Source organism: Equus asinus, chromosome 4, assembly GCF_041296235.1.
Source record: "Equus asinus isolate D_3611 breed Donkey chromosome 4, EquAss-T2T_v2, whole genome shotgun sequence".
Classification (NCBI taxonomy): domain Eukaryota; kingdom Metazoa; phylum Chordata; class Mammalia; order Perissodactyla; family Equidae; genus Equus; species Equus asinus.
In genome coordinates, this window is record NC_091793.1 from 45,768,099 (window position 1) to 45,793,044 (window position 24,946).

The 24,946-nt window shown below is 36.7% G+C and overlaps 1 protein-coding gene across 2 annotated transcripts in view; it reads left to right on the top strand.

Moving 5' to 3' along the window:
• RASSF9 (Ras association domain family member 9) overlaps nt 1–24,946 on the top strand; it is a 36,856-nt gene that overhangs the window by 4,730 nt on the left and 7,180 nt on the right. The window contains exon 2 of one of the 2 annotated variants that reach the window (XM_070507199.1): nt 3,623–3,783. The exons of the other annotated variant lie outside the window; for it this stretch is intronic. The gene's annotated coding sequence lies outside the window, so the exon portion shown is untranslated. The remainder of the gene's footprint in view (nt 1–3,622; nt 3,784–24,946) is intronic. 2 annotated transcript variants of the gene reach the window in all.

Here is a 24,946-nt window from a genome sequence, read left to right on the forward strand (position 1 = left end):
AAAATTTGCTTTTGAATTAATTAGAACATATCTTGCCGTGTTTATTAAAACCAGGTGCTTTTTATTGCTCCCATAAGTACGTCATGCCATGAATGCTTCATCTGAAGGAAGAATTGTTTTGTGGTTAGCGTAAAAGTTGCTGGCAAGATGGATGTTTTCTCTTTGTAATTAGAAGTATGATGATTTATGAATTCTGCAGAATAGGAAATTATCATGTAGTATTTTGTCTAACTTCCAATAAATATTTAAAATGTTCCTGAAATTGGATTGAAAAATGCCAGATATTTGAGTATGTACATTTTCTTAGTTCCCAGGGGCTCCTGAGATTTCCCCTGATGATACCTGGGAACTTAAGTAGTTATTAGTTGGCAGCAGACAGCCCATTAGGAACAATGACTGGAATGTTCTCTTCCTGGCAAGAGTATCTCAAGACCAGTGACAGCAGTGAAATTGAGCTCTAGTTTAAATCTTGAATTGTTACTCAAACAATTATTAGCTAACTTCAAACCCACTCCATAAGATCTTTTATTATGTACTGCACTAATTCATGAAACTTGTCAAGATGAAAAGTTCTTAAACAGATTTTTTTTTTTAAGTTTTTAAGGGTTTGTAGCTGGTTAACTATTTACATGACATCTTTATTAGCTGGACTGCATAACCTAGAAACTTTTGATGTTATTTGATTGGTATGTAGTTCCAAGAGATCTGATAATAGCACTAAGTAATTTACAAAAGTGTGACTCTCTTCTTTTGATTTTAGTTCTGAAAATGGAAGAAAGTTGAAATAGGGGCATGAGTTTACCTCTTTCAGGTGTATGTGGGTACCAGCCTTGACAAGGAATCTCTTTGTCTCTAGCATATTGGCTTTCTAAAGCAAGGCAACATGTTCTCTGTGTCGTGTATATGCGAAGAGAAAAAGTTTAGCCTACTTCCGTGTTCTAAAGTTCTTTAATGGATATCTGCTTAAGAGTTTTTAAAGACATCCTTTTGACAAAACACACAGCACATACAATATTGATTTCTTAAGAGTCAATTATTTACTTTTTTTAAATAGATTGTGATTCCATTCTTGTGGAGCCTCTTGTAATACTACACCTTCTAGAGAAAGTTTGCAAATTTGTTGACTATAATTGAAAGCAATTACTAATGTAAATGGTCACCCAAGGGCAAAGTGATTGCTTTATGTGAATGGAATAGAGCCTTGGGAAGATATTCAACACCACCAGTGATAAGCAAGATATTTCAAGAATAAGAATGATTGATGGGGATTAAATATGCTGACAAACAAGGAAAATTATCCTCAAAGGTTTCTATCTGCAGGCTAGAATGCCCTCTGACTTAAGATATCTATAAAAAATTCTCATTGGGGGGCTGGCCCCGTGGCCGAGTGGTTAAGTTCGCACGCTCTGCTGCAGGCAGCCCAGTGTTTCGTTGGTTCGCATCCTGGGCGCGGACATGGCACTGCTCGTCAGACCACGCTGAGGCAGCGTCCCACATGCCACAACTAGAAGAACCCACAACGAAGAATATACAACTATGTACCGGGGGGCTTTGGGGAGAAAAAGGAAATAATAAAAATCTTTAAAAAAAAAATTCTCATTGGGTATAGGCTCAGTGAGAGTAGGGACCTTACCTATCTGGTTCCTTTCTAGATAACCAGTGAGTAGGTGTTCAATAAATATTTGTTGATTTAATAAACGAATTCAATATATGCTCTCCAAATACAGATGGTCCCCATACAGCACTTGAATCAGAGTAATGGATCAGTACATTTGTGATGAATGGATGCATGGGTAACTTAAAGAATGAATCCATAAATTCACTGTTGACCTCTCGTCATCTCTGCACCTAGGCTCAACTCCTCCTTGCTTTCAAATGGTGAAGGGCCGTATTTGTCAAATAGATCCTGTAGGAGACCTTTCTGGGCTTGTGTAGAAAACAAACCAAGGAGGAGGGTAGCTCCTTCTTCTCTAGGGATGCTCTTCACTCCCTTCACTCTCCTTGAACACAACAAGCTATGTATATGAGTGAGGTTTGTCAGATGATGGTGGATGGCTGCTCTAGACCTCACTGCTGAAGGTGGAACATTTCCTCCTTCTTTTGAGATGAGGGAAATATGATTGGGAAATGTTTGTTTTCTCACATGAAAGGAGGATTTATGTCCTTTGTATAAGATAATTACTGTTTATGAGACAAAGGGAAAATGCCAGAAATAGGCAGAAAAAATATCTTTGTTAAGAAATTCCAGCTCTGTAGTCACACAGACTTGAGGTCATATCTCAGATATGCCATTGCTAGTTGTGTGCTGTAGGACAAACACTTAATCTTCCTAGTACAACAACTATATTAATAGCATGCAAGAGCAAATCCAAGTATAATAATTGAAGGGAGATGCTCTTTATACAAGAATACAAATAAAAATATTACTAAGGTCATTCTGGGACCTTGGAAGGTAACTGTGCAAATGAAGCAGCTCTTATGGTCAAGCTTCATTAGCTTCAGGGTAAATCCACCTCTGCTGAGACTTCTTATAACACTTATGATGTGCCAAGCACTGTTCTAAGTGATTTATATAATGCTTAAAATAATGCTTTGGGGAAGGTACCATTGTTTTCCCTATTTTATGTATGGGGTCATTAAGACACAGTGCAGTGCAACAGTTCATAAGTGGCAGAGACAGGATTCGAATCAAGGCTCTTAACCATTACTCTGTAGGGCCTATTTAGGATTTAGGGTTCATCTCATCTCTAAAATAGAGTTAATCCTAAACCATTTGGATTGAGTCTGATCGTACGTCAAAGACTTAGCGTAGTGCTAGGTCATCATAAAAGCTCGATAACTATTCACTCCCTGTTCAGGCCTGTTGGATTAAAAATGCTATGAAGTGTATCTAAGTTTTTAATACTTAAACGTGCTGGGATATTTGGGGCTTCAGAATCTCAACCTCGACTCTCTAGAGCTTCTCTATCTCCTCTGATCGTTTTTCCTCCTTAGACACAAAGAGGTAGATTACAAACTACTGCTATCATTGGAAATGAGTCCATAAATGTTATACAAAACTATCTTGGGATCTCGATGAAATGTGAATTTTGACAGCTTTCAGGTTCAATCTTCACTCTTCTTTTGAGCCAAATTAAGAGACCATTACGTTAATTTGCAACGTATAACACAGCATGGTTTAAGGGATATTTCCTTATTTGTCTTTGGGGAGTTTTGGTAAGATGAAAACATACATAATTTAAATATTTTAGTCTTATGTTTGTCTAATAAAATGAGAGGTTGAATTAGATACTTAGGGCCTCTTTCATGTCTAAATTTCTATGATTCCTGCTTGTTTCCTTTAAGGATAACTTTAAGAAATGAAATTACAAGAGAGATTATTTTAAAAGTTTTATTTTACCTAAAACATGATGCGTTGGTTGCCATATAACCTCCACCGTGAAAAGTAGCATTAGGGTAAAAGTCAAATGTGTTTATTTCCACTTATAAAAAGATGTGATTAGTTTATAAATTATAATGTCTAAGAATTGTCGCATGTTACTATTTGCTAAGCACAATTTTAAGTTTAGTACTACAATGTATGAATGGTATGAGTAGCTATCTTTTTCTTTTATTTCTTTAGGACTGGTAAAAACTGTATTTGGTACTATACCAGGCATGCAAAGACACAACCTCATTCCTGAGAGATTAAACTCCTAATTGAGAAAATAGCACTATGGTTAAATATCTCACAACATGGACTTATTTTTAATCACTCCACCATGGAAAACTATCTTTGACAGGGTAGGTAAAATCATAATCTTTATAATACAATTAAGAAAATAAGAATATATTTCTTGGAGTTGAGGAAGGCTGTTTCTCTGTAGAGTAGGTGCTCAACAAATGTTTTTGACTGACTTTAAGTACAAGTATATAAGAGAGGAGTAAATGCAGGTAATAGGAGGAAGGGCCTGGCCACCCACTTCCAAAAAATTGACCATGAAAACCCCATGAATAACAGCAGAGCATTGTCTAGTATGGCACAGGAAGGTGAGAGGATAGCACGAGAAGATCTGACAGGGTTCTACTCTGCTGTACACAGGGTCGCTAGGAGTCAGGATCCACTTGACAACACTAACAACAACAAATGGAGGTAAAGGAAAATAAAAGGAGCATCATGATAATTAGATAGCATTTATTAAACTCCCACAGGTAGGTGACAGGCTTGGACAAGAGAAGGGAACACAATAAGATGTACAAAAAGATGTAGGAGGGGGCTGAATCACACGAAGCTGAGACTGACTCAGGTAGGATAATCAAAAGAGAAGAATCCGGGAAGCAGGCAGAAATATGGTCAGTTGGCGAGAATCCATAATCTTGATTGGGTTGCTAGAAAATGGTATTTTACAGTTGAGGAAGTGTACAGAAAAATTTTAAGGATATGTTTATATAACAGTATTAGACTTACAGTCAACTGTAGTTGACCGCTATTTCTTCTAACAATCATACTAAATTGGTCGCTTTATCAGTTCATAGAATTTAGTTATTCTATTATTTTTGTTATTATTTATTCTATTATTATTTTATTATCTATTATCTATTATTTTGTGGATCCTTTTCATTGTAATTCCATTAATACTAATAGCAGTCCAACTTTAGCAAATTTTCACGCTTACTAATAATGGCATATAATTGATTGGAGTTTTGTGTCTGGGGCTTACTGGTCTATGGCACAGTGTATGCTTGTTCTCAAACAATGGCTAGGACATTTTATAGCCACTTCCAATACCTTTAATTGCTCTAATGTTCCTCATTTACTCAGGCCTTTTCAATCCTCTGGAATTCCTGCAGTTACGGTTAACTGAGGAAACGTAAGATCCAGTAGCAGGGCATTCGTTGGGGAAACCACAGTCTTACATAGTAGAGCCTGAGGATGCCTATTTTTAGCTCTGCACATAAGACATTACATTTGCCTGGAAGCTATGAGAAACGCTGTTGAAAAACCACAGATGTTTCCATAGGGTAGACATATAAGAACTACAATCCCACATGAAGAAGAGAGCTGTGCACAATTAGAAAAAGCACTTAGGAAGCTATAGTGGACCTTTGAGATTTCATCTTTTCTTAATAGTGCAGGAAGCTAGGCACTTTACAGCAGTGGACCACAAAGTATTAGCTTTGGTTTCTTGACTGCCTGTTATTCTACTCTAGTAGTGAAAGTCAAAGAGTTTCTTCCTGGAACGTTTAGTAATAGGCATGAAACGTAGACTAAGTTAATTTTTAAAAAAAAATGTTGATCATTTTTGTGGTTGTACTTTTAGTTAGGAGAACTTACTGTAATCACAGTTTAGAGGGTTAAGTAAAATGCAGCTTGTGCTATATAATATTTTATGTAGTCTGAGCATACTATCATATCGCTTTTTTATCTACCTTAGCATCTAAAACAAAATATTCCTGAACTATTGCACACTGTCAGATTTGGCATCTACTCGTATATATTTGCCTTGTTGTGACTACAGATGATGGCTATTTGATGATTTTTAAAAATCCAGAAATATTAAATGAACCCGGAACTTTGGGGGACATTATGAAAGATCAAAGGTGGATTTTGCTTTTAAGGAACTTGCTGATTAGTAGACACATAGACATACATAAATACAAGGCAAGCTTTTTGTGTGTGTGTGTGTGAGGAAGATTGGCTCTAAGCTAACATCTACTGCCAATATTCCTCTTTTTGCTTTAGGAAGATTGGCCCTGAGCTAACATCTACTGCCAATATTCCTCTTTTTGCTTGAGGAAGATTGTTCCTGAGCTAACATCTGCGCCAATTTTCCTTTATTTTATATGTGGGACACTGCCACAGCATGGCTTGATGAGTGGTGTGTAGGTCTGTGCCCGAGATCCAAAACCGTGAACCCTGGGCTGTCAAAGCAGAGTGGGCAAACTTAACCACTACAGCACCAGGCTGACCCCAAAGGCAAGCATTTTAGAATATTATAATAAAATCCCTGTATTCAACAATAAATATTTATTTACCGTAATATGTGCCATGTGTTATTCTATATTCTGGGTATAAAATAGTGAGAAAGATAGTCAAGGTCTCTACTCTCATTGAGCTTATAGTGCAGTGGTGGACAGGCAGACAATAAACAAACAGTAAATGCACATGAAATTTCAGATAGTGATTGCTGTTATAATAGTCACTATGGAGATAGAATTTATAGGAATTCAAAATGGCGTGGGTGGAGGCGGTAGAAAGGATCAGGATGGAAAAACAGAATCAATGATAACTGCAATTTTGGGTCTGAGTAACTGGGAATACAGTTGTGTCATCACAAAGAACAGAACAAATGGCAAAGGTAATCTTGGGGTGGGAAGAACATCGGGGTGAAGAGTGAAAAATTCAGAGTGTCGTCTGAGTGTTTCCAAACAGTCCACCTGCAAACACCTGGTGTTTGGACACACTGCGCCTGAGATGGGGCTGTGAAAGCAGCCTTTCTTCTGGCCTACTCTGACACCTCCTGATGTGTGTATGGGCCTGACTAATATGGAGCACACTGCACCTGGAATGGGCAAAACACTCTGGCTTTCCAGTCAGGGCCTTCAAGCTGACTAATCCTGTGTTAAACCCACTCGATCTCCATGAAGCATTTCACAGTCATCCTTTTATTGATCCTTTAATCATTACCTTTGGTTGAAATTACTTCCAAACGTGGCCATTACCTCCACAGGATCGTAAGTTTCTTCTGTTTAAAGACTGTTATTTTCACCTGCTAGAGAGCCATACGTAGAATTGTGTAGATACTGGAGTTCAAAGAATGTTTTAGTATTTAAACAAACATAAAGTCTGGATTTTTAGTGCAGATAAATCATCTAGGTCAGGAGTTGGCAAACTTTTTATGTAAAAGGTCGCACAATAAGTATTTTAGGTTTTTCGGGCCGTAATGTCACTGTCTCAACTTGTAAACTCTGTCAATTTAGAATGAAAACACTCATAGACAATACATAGTTAAATGGGCATGACTGCAATCCAACAAAACGTTATTTAGAAAAGCAGATAGTGGGACAGTTATAACCATTAGGCCCTAGGTGACTGAAAAATTCCCTTCATTTATCTCTTACTCCATTAAAACCCCACCCCACTGCCTCCCACCACACGCTCCAAAAGATAAAACAAACATTAACATATACTGTGTTAGGTGCTTAGGCTTCAAAGATGAAAGACTCACTCTAGGACCTGACTGTCAAACTAGCAAAATAGCAAGCATTGTGCAAGGTAGAAAATGCTGTTACTGAATGTCACTGGGTTCTGTAGGAGCATCAGGAATGGGCATTCATTTCCATCTAAGGTGGTGGAAGTGGGGTTATTCAGAAAAGGTAAGGGAATTTTCCTAGAGGAAGCAACATTTGAAGCAGAGTAAAAGTTCTCTCAGATGGAGAACAGTGAAAAAGGGTGTTTCAGGCCAACCAAATAGGTTATGGAAAAGCCCAGAGTGAAAACAAAAATATGACTGGTATAGTTCAATACAGGCTAGCAACCCATAGGGGGATATATGTGACAGCCAGGTTGCCCTCATATTGCTGACCTGTGATCAGCAAGAAGTTAGGAATAGTTAGCTCAATGTGCATATTAAATATGCTTGGCTATAAGTTGGAGAAATTGGATCAGGGAAGGAATCTTAGGAGCAAGAAGGAAAAAGAGAAAGAATAGGAGAGAGGGGAAGAGAGAGAGAGACAGAGACAGAGAGAGAGGAGAGGGGGTGAAAGGGAGAGGAAGAGAGTTAAGAGATTTAAAATGATGTACTTGGAAACCATTTAAAAATTTTAATCAAGAAAGGTATACAACTAGATTTGCAGTTTATAGAGGGCAGTCTGGCAATATTATGGAACACAAATATGAAGTGGGCAACAGTTTATAATAATACAATATGTGATAGCTCACTACAGTGTTCTGTTGTAAAACTGGAGGTTGTCTGAATCCTAGTAGTGGCGATATATAGGAGGGCACATATTTGAGACATTTGGGAGAAATAATAAAACAGGCATAGTGACTGGTCATTAAAGGGAGATGAGACAGAGAAAAGAACCTAGAAAGACTGCCAGTTTTGAAGCTTGAGAGAAAGGATGGCAGGGTAGTAAGATAGGAAATCAGGAGATGGAATAGTTTGGTATATGAGAGGAAAGGATGATGAATTAGTTTTGATGGGCCAAATTTGAGGTGTTTATGGGTTATACAAATACAAATATCAAGTAAACATGCAAAAAAGGAAGTTGGAAACATGGTCTAGAGCTCACGGGCAAAATAATTATTTTTGGCAACTGTCATCCTGTAATTGGTTAATAAAGTTGTGGACAGTGCTACAGTCATCCTTGAGATGTGTGTAGTGAGACGTGAAATGAACCATAGAAGCATGGGGGATGCCATATGTGTCAGTTATCACTTAGTGCATAATAAAGCATCCTAAAATTAGTGGCTGAAGACAATTTATTATTTGTCATGATTCTGTGAGTAAACTGGAGTCTTTCTTCTGCTGGTTTCACCTGGGCTTTCTCATGAGCGGTGCATTGGCTAAGGGCTAGGTTCAAACCGGCCGACTGAAATAGCTGGGTCCCTCTTCCCATGTGGTCTTTGATCTTAGGCTTTTTCATCAAATAGCAGTCTTAGGACAGCATTCTGGGAGGAAGAAAGCAGAAGCTGCAGGACTTCTTGAAGCCTGGACTCTAGAACTTGCACATATGGTTTTCAGCACATTTTGTTGGCCATAGCAAGTCCCAAGATCTATTCAAGGGGGAGGAAATAAACTCCATCTCTTGATGGAAGGAGCTGCAAAGAATTTGTGGCCATCCTTGCATGACACCAACATTTACTGAATATGCAGAAGAAGCAAAGCCCTTGCTGGAACTGAGAAGAAGCTGGAAAGGTAAAGGAAGAACCATAGAGAGTGGAGTCAGAGAAATCAAAGAACAAATTGCTGCAAGAATGGGAGGGAAAGGTCGCAAAGCATAATGTTACAGTGAGGTCAAATCAGGTCAGTTCTGAACATGGAAAATGGCTATTGGGTTTGGCAGTTAGCAGATCTCTGATAAACCTAAGAAGAAATATGTCTGTTGGGGGTGGGTGGGGGTGGAAGTCACTTTGTGGTGGGCTGTAGTTACTGGAAAGTGATGAACTAGATAAAGTGACTGGATTGCTGTTTGAGTTTGTGAAGGAAAGATAGTTGAGGTGAATATGTGGTCAAATGATGGTTGTTACAGTGTGACGGGATATCAAGGAAGGACCAGAGGAAAAGGTCATCTTGTGTTTTCAGCTATCCTCCAGATAATTCAAATTCTTACATATTTCTAGTGGCATTCAAATATGCCAGGAAAACTCGGAATACATTTAGAGCTGGAAGAGTAGGTGGCTGAGGGCAAATACAAACTGAATATCACCATCATTAGAAAACATCTTTTGTCTCAGAAGGCAAAACCAATTATGGGCTTAGCTGTCAAAAGGAAAATGGATGCTAATAGTTGACAGAGCTACAGCTGTCACTAAACTAAATATTCAGGCTGGGTAACTTTCTTTTAATAAATATGCTTTGTTGTTAAGAAATATTTCTCTCCAAAGTACAAGTCAATAAAGAAAGTTTAGGTATTTGCCAGGCACAGGTAACACTGGGAAGTAAACACTAGAATTTCCAATGAGATTAGATATTTTCTCAGCATTTCATCTGGTAAATACTACATGTTAAATATTTACATTTTGATTATAATCAATTTCCGGAATCTGAACTATGAGTTTAGTTTACTTACCCCCCAGTAGTCTCCAATACACATTCTTTTCACATTCCCTTCCCTTCTCTCTGCTTATGGGAATTATGTATTATAGCTACCTTGTAATTATGGGATGTCTAGGGTTTTTCTCATCCTGCACGATTGGCTTATGTTATTACTTCCTGGAAAATTAAACTGGCATTAGTCGAGAATAAACCTATGATTTTATATATATATAATGATTTATTTATATACATATATATGGATTTATTTATGTATATGTATATATATATACACATATATCAAAATTTAATTTTCAGGGTAATTTTTATTAATTTTTGACTGTTCCAGTTTTTCAGAGTTTGATTGTGGGCCAGATCTTCCTCATCATTTGCCTGCTTCATTAATTTTAATTTTGCTTAAACACTGTGTGTGTGTGTATGTGTGTGTTTTAAAGAAAGACAATCAAAATTGTCATTTAATATTGCTTTTTCTATTTCATGTATAGTGTAGGGAAGGAAAAAGTTTTCCTCAACCCTCTTAAAGTCCCTGGGTGGGTCTGAAAATTAACAGGGGAAAAGCATTCAAATTTATTTGATATGAGTTTTACATGACACTGGAGCCTTCCTAAGGAAATGAAGACCCAAAGAAACGGTTAAACTGGAGTATTTTTATGCTGGGTTTGGTGAAGAGTGGACGGTCATGGAGAAGTATGGTAGGTCAAAGAACTTGAAGGAAGTGTAGTAAACTGGGAGAAATTCAGCAGGGCCTCTTTGGCTTCTTCTCATCCCTTTGTCTTCAGAGATAAGGATGCATCTCTCACGTGAGGGTGTTAGGACCTGTTTCAGGGAAGAGGCCTTGTGGAGACGTCAGAGTGAACTTACTGCTTCTCCTATCTTTTCAAAGTCCTTCAGCTTAAAATACACAATATAGAAATGTCAATGCAAATAATCCATAATCAATATTTAAGTCAAAGTTGGGGTGAGTTTATTATGAACCAGATCTGAGGACCATTTAGCCCAGGAGAGTCCTTTTATGAAGGAATAGAGCATTCCAAAGAAGTGGGGGTATACGGAGCAGTTATATACCATCAAAGAGTGTGTATCATGCATGGTTGGAATGTCCCTTTTACAATAGTCGTGAGATTCTCTCGCAGGCACAGCAATTCACATAGCAGTGGATGAACACAGCAGGTGGCAGGTCTGTGGTCTCAAGCTGGCTGGTCGCAAGGTGAATGCAGCAGGCCAGCAATCAATTCCTAGCCTAGGAAGAGATGCTTATCCTTAAGGAAATGATGATGTGGGGGAAGTTACATCTTTATCTTAAAGGGTATCGTTCTGGTCTCTGGGGCATAATAAATGCTTAAGGCAGATATATAGTTCATGCTCAAGTCAGGCCCTTTTGGAAAAACAAGGTCAGGCCCAATTAGTTTTACCAAATGGCCTCCTCTTATACTCCAGTATATCCTATTGCTTGTCATTTATTTGTCACCAAGGTGCCATATTTGGGAGCATCATGTCGTGAATCCCATCAATCAAATATATGCTTTACTTCAAATGCCTTCATTTTTCCTGAGGTGATTAATTTTTAAATACAAAAAATAGCCAAAACAAATGACAATATTGACAATAGGACCCATCTGATAGGGTTGTGAGGAAAATTAAATGAGTTAATATGTATAAAGCCCTCAGAACATTGCCTGGCACATAGTAAACTTCAGTAAATGTGAGCTATTATTACCCAATGCATCCTTTCACACACACCCCGCTGTTGTTGTCTCCAGCCACCTTACTATTTTTTAAGTACCTATTCCTAACTACCAGGACCACATGTAATCATGTTAAGTCACAATTTAAAAGGGTCTTCCTTACAGAAAAGATTCAAATCAGCATCCTGTCCCAAATTATATCTCTTGAGGCTCTTTTACTCAAACTGACTTTCTAAAAGGGGTTATGGGAATTGAGAATGAATTGAAGAGGTTGAGGTCAACTTCTGTCTTTTTATTGTTTGTTAAATATTACTTAACTTGATTATTTTTTGTTTTTATTTTTGGAAATTTTATAGCACGTTTGTACAGAGTGTATCTCATGATTTCCAGTAATTTTTAAGATGGTCTTAAATTTTTAAAATCTCTCTCTCTAAACGTATCTTTCTTCCTTCCTAGCTATATGACAAATCCTTGAACATAAAGATCATCTTATCTCCCATCTCATTTTATCCTCAGCTTTTAGTCACATTTGCTAAAACTACAGTTCCGTTAACAAAATGAATCTTGAAGCAAGTTATAAAAATTCATATACCATAATTCAAAATGAACAATTTATTTGGAGTATAACCAACTTAGAATGAATTCAATTGATGTACGTAGAATTTTTTTTTAATCATACATTTAAGCTTGTATTATTACCCAATTTTGTCTCTAAATTTCTGCTTGTGTTTGGGTCATTCTCTTCTCTTATTATAAAGCCACCCAATCATATATACAAAATATAAATTTTTCTTTTACATGATAATGATGAAGCTAAGTAATGTACTAGCTAAACTAATTGTAGTTGTATTGTGATAATTCTGATTATTGTGAAAAAACACTGTTAAATTTGGAAGTAAGATCTTGTACTTCAAAAATAGCTGTGACATGTAATTTACACCTTCATATCCATACTAACTATTTTTGGAATCCTCAGCATTTTAAATTTCTTAATTGGTATAAAGATAGGTTTATAAACTCAAATATCAGTTTAGAACCTTTATATGGAACTTATTTTAGTAAATTTGCTCTTTATCTTCACCTACTTTATTGTTTAATGAATTATATGCTTTATTCAAAGTAATGTGAGTTTCTATAAGGAATTCTCGTATTTGATCCTGAGGAAAATACACTGAAATCAAATTTTTTTTATTATCATTGTGTTATAGCTTCCATTCCTAATCATCATTTCTGAATTTTGTGTTGTTGTGTTATTCTATCTCCAAGTATTCTTTACTGACATATTTTTAATTTGAGTGCCACATATAGTGAGCTCTACGTTGCAGGGCTAAATAGACTGGACCCCATTTCCTGTGAGACTTAGTAACTTATTGGGTAAGACGCTTTGAAAAAGGACTGCCTCTGAAGGATTTCCAAAACTTCACATTCATTTATCTTTTCCATGAAAAATTTAATTATTATGAGGCATTAAGATCAGTTTCCTGCTGGATCAGAATCTCTGTGAAGGAACTAATTTACTTTTCTGTATTGTTATTTTGTATTACATTTATCAGAATACGGGACACCTAAATGAATAACATATGTTGTCGTAATTCTGATTGTGTTCCTTGCTATGGCTTTGAACTGCTTAATTATAGCAGGGTAACATAAACTTCTGTCTTTTGAAGAGTGTAAATATATATTGGGCATTAATCAAAAATTGAAAGGGAATTAATTATATTATATGTTAAGAAAATATCAGGGAGATAATCCTCATCTCCCTATGAAATAAGAAGTTTGACTGAAAAGCATTTACTTACTTTGAACTTCAAGGAAAAAAAAACATATTGTGTCAATATCTTAGCTTAGTCAAAAGACTGATAAAATGTAGGATATTAGTAAATCTTGCTTTGTGGTCAGTAATCAGAAAGCAAAAATAACCAGATTTTTTAATATAGTATCTTATGCCAATTTATTTGAATAATGGTGACTTTGGGACAGTATTAGATTTCAGAGTGTCTTTTAAATAACCAAAGCAAGATAATGTTATATTCAGTGTACTTTTATTGCTAAGGTATTTTTAGAAGCTGTCTCTGACTTATCTAGGTGTATCTTACTTGTCTACAATACCCCCAGCCTTAACTAAGTGATAGCACATTTTTTTCTCATTTCCCACAGTTGTCTCTGGGAATTTCCCTTTCATCTTATAAAGACTGCAAATATTATGTTGGGTTCCTCTTCTGCCAAACTTCTGGGTCCTAGGAACCTCCTTTCCTAATCCTGGTCTTCGTTTGCCCCCTCTGTCTGGGCAGAATAGACTGCAAAGAAGGAATAAGAGAGAAAGACAATGAAAACCCCTTCGGCTGATTCCCAGTCCCCACCACGGCCCTGGCACTGCGCTGGTCTCCCCGACCTTTCCCATCGTGTCATTTCATCCACACATCTTTTCACCACATGGTCCACTCCTCATATTTGGCAGCCAAATGATTAAACACTATTTCTTAATAAATGAAGATTTACTAGTCTGTAAATGTAAGTTCCTAAACTAAAGTGGACCCTATTCTCAGTGTTTATGTTTCTATAGCATCTAAATGCTAATATTAATATTCCTTATGACCAGCTGTGGTACTAACAATTGGGCAGTATTAATAATAACAGGCATAAAGATTGGCTACGGGATGAAAAGCAGCAAAAAAAATTCCATTGGTATTCCATTAAATAGAATATCAACTTTCATCATTTATTTTAGACTACCTGAGATTGGAAACATCTCTCTTTGTTATTTTTGCTTTCATATATTTTACTACTATATTTTTACATATTACTATTATATTTCTATATATTATTTCTCTAGAAGATGTAAGAAAAAAGCGTCAAGGCAAAGCAGTGATGAAAGTGTATTTTATTGTAAATCTAGAACGGGATTCCTCAATAGCACCACCATTGACCTTTTCGGCTAGATCATTCTTTGCTATGAGAGCACTGTTGTGCATATTGTAGGATGTTTATCTTCCTGGCCTCTACCCACCAGATGCCAGGAGCACCCCTCAACCATAATATGAAAACCAGAAATGTCTCCACACATTGTCAGTTGTCTGCTGGGTGGGGCAGAATCTCCCCTGGTAGAGAACCACTGGCTCAGAAGGAGAGAATCTTCCATTTAAAGAGGAAGTGATGGTAATAGAAAGGAGCCAGAGCATAGTCTGTGCAGTGGGCCAGGACTCAGATATGCTCCCAAAGCCTCACAATTACTTATCCTCCAAACTGAGGATCCTTCCGTCACAATCTCCAGGCACAGGTGCCACCAATAGCTTGGAACCAAAAAAGTTGTACCACTTGATTTCTAAGTATGGAGTATGGTTCTGCAGAGAGTCAGGCAATAAAAGCATTTCACTTCGAATCACTCCTACACATGGCGGCTAGATTGTGTCAGTATCTACTTTCCAGACTAGCTTAGGAAATAATTCTAACATAGATTCTATGGAAAAATGCATTCAGAGGTCCACATATTTTCTGTAGATACCTATAGATTGCAGTCTAGTGTTCATATACTGGGTTTTAGAAGCATGTCTGATAATGCAATTATTCTTTTTTTACCTTTTATTATAGTATGTTTATATTCTAGTCAGTAAATAAAAAGAACAATGTTTCACTATTGCATTAGACCAATGATTGATTCAAACCAGAATTCCGATGCCAAGAGAAACCCCCATGTGGCAAATGGAGGGAGGGGCCCTGCTGCCCAGCCTGAAAAATATCTTAATGATTACCCGTAACTTGGAGCTACTCAGGTTCTTGCCATTAGTACATTTCCCAAATCCTTTAAAATATAACATACATAGTTACATTTTCTGTATTAGTCATAAAAAAGGGAAAACAGTAAAACACAAATAAGAAAATCAAAATTACATAATTGCATCATTTAGAGCAAACATCTTTTATGATTTGTGTCCCTCCAGGTTATTTCTTTCCATGTATTTTTCCAGAATATGTCTTTTCTAAAAAATACCATAATGCGCTTTCTAAGTCAGTTAACTTTCATTTGGCAATATACCGTAGTTATTACCATAGCATTCAGTGTCTTTCTACAACACTATTTTAATAGTTGCATAGTATTCCATCATATGAGCTTGCCATTATTTACTTAAGCAGTTCAGAATTATTGAACATTTAGATTCTTTCAATTATTTTGTATTTTTAATGCTGAAAAAAATCCGTATAATGCATTTTTCAGCATATCTGTCAATATTTTCTTATGATAATGTCTAGAATTTTGTGCACTATTTATTATTTCTTAAATGAAGTCTTGTGCTAAGTTTCCTAAGTATGTGCTATCAGAATTAATTACACGTTATTTGATGTACATATATTTGTGTGTATGTGAGTATTTAATAGAGCGTCTTTTCTTCTTGGTATTTAAGAGGTGTAGTCCCTGAAATAGTTATGAAAGAGAGATTTCGACCATATGTACTTTTGCTTTGATGGTTTTGAGTGTTTTTTCAGATTTATTTATTTTTTATTGAGGTCACATTGGTTTATAATGTTATGTAAATTTCATGTGCACATCATATTTCAATTTCTGTGAGGACTACATCGTGTCCACCACTCAAAGTCTAAAAGCCATCCACCAGCATGCACATATGCCCTCTAACCCTTTCACCCTCTCCCCTCCCCTTTTCCCCTCTGGTAACCACCAGTCTGTTCTCCGTGTCTATATATTTGTTTTGTTGTTGTTGTTGTTGTCGTTTTATCTTCCACATGAGTGAAATCATACAGTATTTGACTTTCCCTCTCTGACTTATTTTGCTTAGCATAATGCCCTCAAGGTTCATCTGTGTCATCACGAATGGCAAGATTTCATCTTTTTATGGTTGAGTAGTATTCCACTGTGTCTATATGAATATACCACATCTTCTTTTTTCTTCTTTTGTTTTGTTTTGTTTTTTTTTATTGCAGTAACATTGGTTTATAACATTGTATAACTTTCAGGTATACATCATAATCTATTTCAAATTCTGTGTGGATTTCATCATGTTCACCACCTAAAGACTAATTACAATCGGTCCCCACACACGTGTGCCTAATCACCCCTTTCGGCCCCTCCTCCCCACCCCCTTCCCTTCTGGTAACCACTAATACAGTCTCTGTTGCTATGTCCTTGTTTGCTGTTGTTTTTATCTTCTACTTATGAGTGAGATCATACGGTATTTGGCTTTCTCCCTCTGATTTATTTCACTTAGCGTGTTACTCTCAAGGTCCATCCATGTTGTCACAAATGGCAGAATTCCATCATTTCTTATGGCTGAGTAGTATTCCATTGTGTATATATACAATGTCTTCTTTATCCATTCGTCCCTTGATGACCACCTAGCTTGCTTCCAATTCTTGGCTATTGTGAATAATGCTGCGATGAACACAGGGGTGCATTCATCTTTATGCATTTGTGTTTTCAAGTTCTTTGGATAAATACCCAAAAGTAGAATAGCTGGATCATATGGTAGATCTATTCTTAATTTTCTGAGGAAACTCCATACTGTTTTCCATAGTGGCTACATCAGTTTGCACTCCCACCAGCAGTGGATGAGGGTTCCCTTCTCTCCACATCCTCTCCAACACTTGTTATTTCTTGTCTTGTTAATTATAGCCATTCTGATGGGAGTGAGGTGGTATCTCATTGTAGTTTTGATTTGCATTTCCCTAATAATTAGTGATGTTGAACATCTTTTCATGTGTCTGTTGGCCATCTGTATATCTTCTTTGGAAAAATATCTGTTCATATCCTCTGGCCATTTTTTGATTGGGTTGTTTTTCCATTGTTGAGTTGCATGAGTTTTTATATATTTTGGATATTAACCTGTTGTTGGATATATGATTTGCAGATATTTTCTCCCAGTTGGTGGGTTGTCTTTTTGTTTTGTTCATGGTTTCCTTTGCCTTACAGAAACTTTTTAGTCTGATGTAATCCCATCTGTTTACTTTTTCTTTTGTTTCCCTTGCATGAGTAGTCATGGTATTTGAAAAGATGCTGCTAAGACCAATGTCAGATACTGTACTGCGTATACTTTCTTCTAAGAGTTTTATGGTTTCGGGTCTTACATTAAAGTCTTTTGTCCATTTTGAGTTAATTTTTTTGTATGGTGCAAGATAATGGTCTACTTTCATTGTTTTTCATGTGGCTGTCATATTTTCTGAACACCACTAATTGAAGAGACTTTCCTTTCTGCATTGCATGTTCTTGACTACTTTGTCGAAGATTAACTGTCCATAGATGTATGGTTTGTTTCTGGGCTTTCAATTCTGTTCCATTGATCTATGTGTCTCTTTCTGTGCTAGTACTAGGCTGTTTTGATTAGTATAGCTTTGTAGTATATTTTGAAGTCAGATGTTGCAATGCCTCCAGCTTTGTTCTTTTTTCTCAGGATTGGTTTTGCTGTTTGAGGTCTTTTGTTGTTCCATATAAATTTTAAGATTCTTTTTCTATTTCCATGAAGAATGTCATTGAGATTTTGATTGGGATTGCATTGAATCTGTATATTGCTTTATGTAATATAGACCCTTGACTATGTTTATTCTTCCAATCCATGAGCATAGAATATCTTTCCACTTCTTTATGCCTTCTTCAATTTCTTTCAATAATGTCTTATAATTTTCAGTGTATAGGTCTTTCACCTCCTTGGTTAAACTTATTTGTAGATATTTTATTCTTTTTGTTGAGATTGTAACTGGGGTTGTATGCTTAACTTCTCTTTCTGCCAGTTTGTTATTAGTGTATAGAAATGCAACACATTTTTGTACGTTTATTTTGCACCCTGCAACTTTGCTGTAGTTCTTGGTTATTTCTAATAGTTTTCTGATGGATTCTTTAGGGTTTTCTATATATAGAATCATGTCATCGGCAAACAACGAGAGTTTCATTTCTTCATTTCCAGTTTGGATTTCTTTTATTTCTTTTTCTTGACTAATTGCTATGGCCAAAACCTTCAGTACTATGTTGAATAGGAGGGGAGAAAGTAGGCACCCTTGTCTTGTTTCTGTTCTCAGAATAATAGATTTTAGCTTTTCACCATTAAGTAAGATGTTGGCTGTGGGTTTGTCATATATGGCCTTTATTATATTGAGGTACTTTCCAGCTCTTAGTTTCATTGATCCTTTCCACTGTTTTTTTTAGTTTCTATTTCATTTATTTCTGTTCTAATTTTTATTGTTTCTCTCCTTCTGCTGACTTTGGACTTTGTTCTTCTCTTTCTAGCTCTGTTAGGTCTAGTTTAAAATTATTTGAGATTTTTCTTGTTTATTGAGGTAGACCTGTATTGCTATGAATTTCCTTCTTAGAACCACTATTGCTGCATCCCATAAGAGTTGATATGCTGTATTTTCATTTTCATTTGTACCCAGGTATTTTTTAATTTCTCTTTTGCTTTCTTCATTGATCCAGTGGTTGTTCAGTAGCATGTGGTTTAGTCTCCAGACATTTGTGACATTCCCACCCTTTTTCTTGTAGTTGATTCTAGTTTCACAGCATTGTGGTTGGAAAGGATGCTTGATTTGATTTCAATCTTCTTAAATTTATTGAGGCTTGCCTTATTTCCCAAAATATGGTCTATCTTTGAGAATGTCCCATGTGCACTTGAGAAGAATGTGTATTCTGCTGTTCTTAGATGGAATGCTCTCTATATGTCTATTAAGTCCAGCTGATCAAGTGTTTCATTTAAATCCAGTATTTCCTTTTGGACTTTCCATCTGGATGATCTATCCATTGATGTAAGTGAGGCGTTGAGGCCCCCAACTATTATTGTGTTGCTGTTAATTTCTCCCTTTACATCTGTTAATAGTTGTTTTATATGCTTTGCTGCTCCCGTTTTAGGTGAATATATATTCATAAGTGTTAAGTCCTCTTGGTGGAAAGTCCCTTTTATCATTATATACTGCCCTTCATTGTTTCTCACTGTCTTTTTTATCTTGAAGTCTGCTTTTGCTGATATAAATATGGCAATACCTGCTTTCTTTGTTTTGCCATTAGCTTGGAGTATGGCCTTCCATCCCTTAACTCTAAGCCTATGTTTGTCTTTGGAGCTGAGATGTGTTTCCTGGAGGCAGCAGATTGTTGGGTCTCGTTTTTTAATCCATCCAGCCACTCTTTGTCTTTTGATTGGAGAATTCAATCTATTTAAATTTAGAGTGATTATTGATATATGAGGGCCTAATACTGCCATTTTGTCTCTTGTTTTCTGGTTGTTCTATGTTCCCATTGTTTCTCTTCCTTTGTATTTTTGACTGACATTTCATTTTGGTGGTTTTCTGTGTAGGTTTGCTCATTTTTTATGAATTGTGGCTCTGTTTTGATTATTTGTTTAGTGGTTACTGTGAGGTTTATGTAAAAGATCTTGTAGATGAAATAGTCAATTTTCTGGTAGCCTCTTAGCTCTATTAGCCTAATCAAGTTCTGTCCCTTTCCTCTTCCCCTTGTGAGTTTGTGACTAAGCTGAAGCTTTTATAGTTACTTTTGATGCTTTCTTTCCCTTTATCTTTCAAGTTATAATTAAGTATTTGCTTCCTTGTTCTGAAAGAGAACTGCAGTTTTCTGATTTTGTCTGTCTCTCCCCTTGCTCAAAGCTTTATAGACCTTTGCCTTTTTCTTTCAACTATGAGGGCATCCTTAATTATTTCTTGTAGGGCCGGTCCTAGTGGCAATGAACTCCCTCAACTTTTTTTAAATCTGGGAAAGCTTTTATTTCTCCATCACATCTGAAGGATAGTTTTGCTGGATAGAGTATTCTTGACTGAAAGTTTTTGTCTTTCAGTATTTCTAATATATCATTCCATTCTCTCCTACTTGTTAGGTTTTTGCTGAGAAATCTGCTGAAAGCCTGATACAGGTTCCTTTGTAGATTTCTTCTGCTTTGCTGCCCTTAAGATTTTTTTCTTTGTCATTGACTTTTGCAAATTTTACTATTATATGCCTTGGAGAAGGTCTTTTTGCATCAGTGTAATTAGGAGTTCTATTGGCTTCACATACTTGTAAGTCCAGTTCTTTCCTCCCGGTTTAGTAAGTTTTCAGCTACTGTTTATTTGAACAAGCTCTCTGCTCCTTTCTCCTTCTATTCTCCCTCTTGAATACCTATAACCTTTATGTTGCTTTTCTAAATTGAGTCAGATATTTCTTGAAGAATTCCTTCATTTTTCAAAAACCTTCATTCTCTCTCCTCCTCCACCTGATGCATTTCTATATTTCTATCCTTTAAATCACTACTTCTGTCCCCCATAACATCAATTCTATTTTTTTAAGGATTCTAGATTATTTTTTTTATTTTGTTAATTGTGTTCTTCATATCCAGAGTTTCTGTTTCTTTTTTTTTTTTATGGTTTCAATCTCTTTGGTGAAGTATTCCTTCTTCTCATTAATTTTATTCCTGAGCTCGTTGAACTGTCTCAGTTTTCTTGTAACTCATTGAGTTTCTTTATGACAGCTATTTTGAATTCTCTGTCATTTAGTTTGTAAATTTCTGTGACTTCAGGGTTGTTTTCTGGAGAACTATCATTTTCCTTCTGGTATGACTTGCTGCTGTAGTTTCTCGTGGTGTTTGATGAATTAATCTTTTACCTGGGAATTTGTGGTAGTATCAGATTGCAGATTCCACTTACTACTGGTGGGTAGAAGCAGAAGCTGTGTTTCTGGTCCCACTCCATCTGCTGGAAGTTGTGAGGGTACTATGGGTGCTTGCACCAGCCAGGAAAGCTTTCACCCAATGCATAGATCTTCTGCAGCCTCTTCTTATAGACACATCAGTTGCTGTGCTTGGTGGATGCGGCTTCCTCATGGTGTCAAACCTGGGCCATTCCTTGGGGCTTCAGTGGCACTGTGGGCTGTCCCACTGGCCAGGAAATTGATCATATGTGGGCTCAGGGCTGCAACTGTCTGTTTCGACAGTTCACCAAGGGAGATTCCCACTTGTGGAGTTGCTACATTACTATGGGCACTTGTGCTGGCTGGGAAAACATTCGTCTGGGTGCATAGATCTGCTGCCACCTCTTCTTATGGTCGTGCCAGTTGCTGTGCTTCATGGTGGGGCTTCCTCAGAGGGTCAAAGCCTGGGTTACCCCTTAGGACTGCAGTGGCATGGTGAGCTCTCCCTCTGGTGGGGAAAGTGCTCACACAAGGGCCCAGGGCTGCCACCGCCTCTTCTTATGGTCATGCCAAGGCATATTCCCACTCTTGGAGCCTCGGTGGTACTATGGACACTTGTGCCGACCAGGAAAGTGTTCCAGCATGTGCATAGGGCTGCTGGGGAGGGGCAGGGGAGTGCTCACCTATCTCTACTGCTTCATAGGGGCCCAGTCCATCCACTTTCAGATGTATAGCTGTGTCCGTCCTCCAGGCATTCTGTTCTGCTGTGTAGGTATCCTCCATTGGTCAATGAATGTCCATTTAGCTGTTGTTCAAGGGGTGAGAGAGAAACAGAGCAACTCACTCCACCATGTTGCTGACATCACCTGAAGTTTTTATTTATTCATTGCTTTTGCCTCCTTAAAGTGGACACTTTAAAGTAAATAACCTTACTACATGTGCTGATGTAGATAATTGATTCAAATCTTCCTGGCCATATAAGCTATTCAAGAAACTTCATGGATAATAAGATATTAGGAATGCTAAGTACCATAGTTTGAAGCCATGACCTGACTAGATTCTTGCATATAAAATTTCATATCTGCTTGCAAATTGTATGAGTAAACAATTATTGAATTAACCTAAAATTCCAAATTAAAACTAGTGTGAATTAAATGTGAATATGGTAGTTAATTTATTCTTATAAATGTACAACTTTTGAGTAGAGTAAATACTTTTACTCTATAATGTAACACAGAAGTTATAAATTTTGAATCCTATCATCCAAGAAATCCCCATTTTATAGCCAATTGAATTATACATAATCTATACTTGCCAACAGCCATGGTATTCCTGGATAGCTCCCATGTGGATGTCCACCTGTTGGTTACTAGTTCCTAGAGGATCTAGATAGAACCACTCTTGCAACCTCCCTCCATGTTAACCTGACCATCTGCCATCAATCTCTTTGTCACTGCTCCATTAATATCACAGATTCAGATACATACAACTCTCTCAATACTTAGCTTTATACTGGATGTTTAAATGAAAGAATGATAGGGTTGAAGGAAGGCAAATTTATGCTTCACCTAAAAGCATTCAAACCAGAAGTTTGATTGATTATGCTAGGCGGAACATTAATTTTCAGGGAAAAATGCACTGAGCTTCAAGCAGTTAATTTAAAAATGACTTTTAAAATTCAATCAGTTGATAAATTGGGAAATATTTGCTAGCGGGCAGTCATAATGGCTATTGTAATTTATTTTCAGGGATAAATTGGAGGTTAACATCTAAAGCTAGAGTTGTAAGGAACACTTCTTCTTCTAGCTTTGTGACTTTAGGCAAGTTACTTACCCTCTCTTTGTCTCAGTTCCCTCGTTTGTAAAATGAGCATGATATTGGTAACTACAACACATGTGAGTTGCAAACCAAGAAACATCTAAAATAAAAATAACTTTGTTAGATTGAAAATAGTAATATCAACAAACATATTTCCAATACACAGGAAAAAATTTTAATTTGTGTTATAAAGTAACATTGAATGAACAAGGGCAATATATGGTGAGCTGAAAAGAAAAAGAAAAGAAGTAATGTTAATCAGATTGACAATGAGGTGTTATAAATGGATCTAAAACACTGTAATAAAAATAGAAAGTGGCAATGAATTATTGAGCTATGAGGTTTTATAAATTAAAACCCTATAATTTTTCAGTTTTTCTGTGCTTATAGTATGTTCTCTGGGTAGTTGAAGATCCAGTAAAATTTTTATCCCTTCCCCCCAACAAACATAAACAAAAGCAAAGCAAAACAAAACAGACAGCACTCTTAGGCTTGCAATGGACGTATTTATTGTTATTTTGCTGCATTAGAATTGGAGATATGTGTCTCAGCTACTAGATTTGAATTATTAGGTAAGAAGTTTGTTACATTAGGTAAGAAGTTTATTACATTGTGTTACACAACAGACAGATTTATCTAGTCTAAGTTTATATTTTTAACCTTTTGTTGAATATGTGTTTGTAGATGTCCTTACTTATGCTAGATGGTGTTTCCAAAGGTAGGGAAGGGAACATTTTATTTAGTCTCAGTTCTAGTGTTTATATGGATCTGTGACCAAATGAAAACAATTATTTCTAAAAAGTATTCACTATTTAAGATTCTTAAGTTGATTTAATTTTGATGAATATTTATTTTTCATCCTTTTTCTATCTTTTCTTTGAATATTCTTTTTGTTGTTTAAATGAACTGATGCTGGGGTCATCACTCTAGCATTTGGGGACCACTAATGTAATAAGAAATTTAGCACTAGAACTGACACTAAAGTGTTCCCCTAGCACTGCTTCCCACGATGAGCCAGGGATATTGTGTTATAAATTTTACGTGACTTTTTATCATCCACATTTCCATGACAGTGTCAACCATGGAGGAGGTGCTCAGCAGGTATTTGTTGAATGACTGAATAGAAACTCAATAAGAGCCTTACAAATAAATACAATGCTCAAAATCCTAAGCTTGCTACAAAGTAGAATTTAAATGTGATGAAGTTTATGCTAGATATGGAAGATTTATTGGTTAAGTTCAGTAATGGATGGTCATTACTTTTAAGCTTGTTCAGTCAAGTGCCAGAATTTTTGAAAATTATCTGTTTTAAATGATGGTTGTAATTCCCCCAAATATTTAGAAAGAAGTGACCCAAGAAAATACAAGGATGTTTAGGCCAGACTTAAAAGGAAAAAGATTGGGGCCGGCTCCATGACCGTGTGGTTAAGTTCGCATGCTCCGCTTCTGTGGCCCAGTGTTTCACCAGTTCGGATCCTGGGCATGGACATGGCACTGCTCATCAGGCCATGCTGAGGTGGTATCCCACATGCCACAGATAGAAGGACCCATAAGTAAAATATGCAACTATGTACTTGGGGGATTTGGGGACAAAATCAGGACAAAAAAAAAGCACAAGATTGGCAACAGTTAGCTGAGGTGCCAATTTTTTAAAAAAATTTTAAAAAAAGGAAAAGAAAAAGATTTAAGGGGCTGGCCCCATGGTCAAGTGGTTAAGTTCGCATACTCTGCTTTGGCAGCACAGGGTTTCACTGGTTCGGATCCTGGACGCAGACCTAGCACCATTTATCAAGCCATGCTGAAGCGCCATCCCACATAGCAGAACTAGAAGGACGCCCTACAGCTAGAATATACAGCTATGTACTGGGGGGTTTGGGAAGAAGAAGAAGGATAAAAAAGGAAGATTGGCAATAGATGTTAGCTCAGGGCCAATCTTTAAAAAAAACAAAATGGTTTGGAACCAGTCATATTGTGAGGTTATTAATAGAGGCATTAATTTTCTCATATGTGATGATTTTTTTTAGCGTTTAACCCTAAACACTAAAAAATAGTTTAAAGTAAACATGTCCTTAGTTTTAACA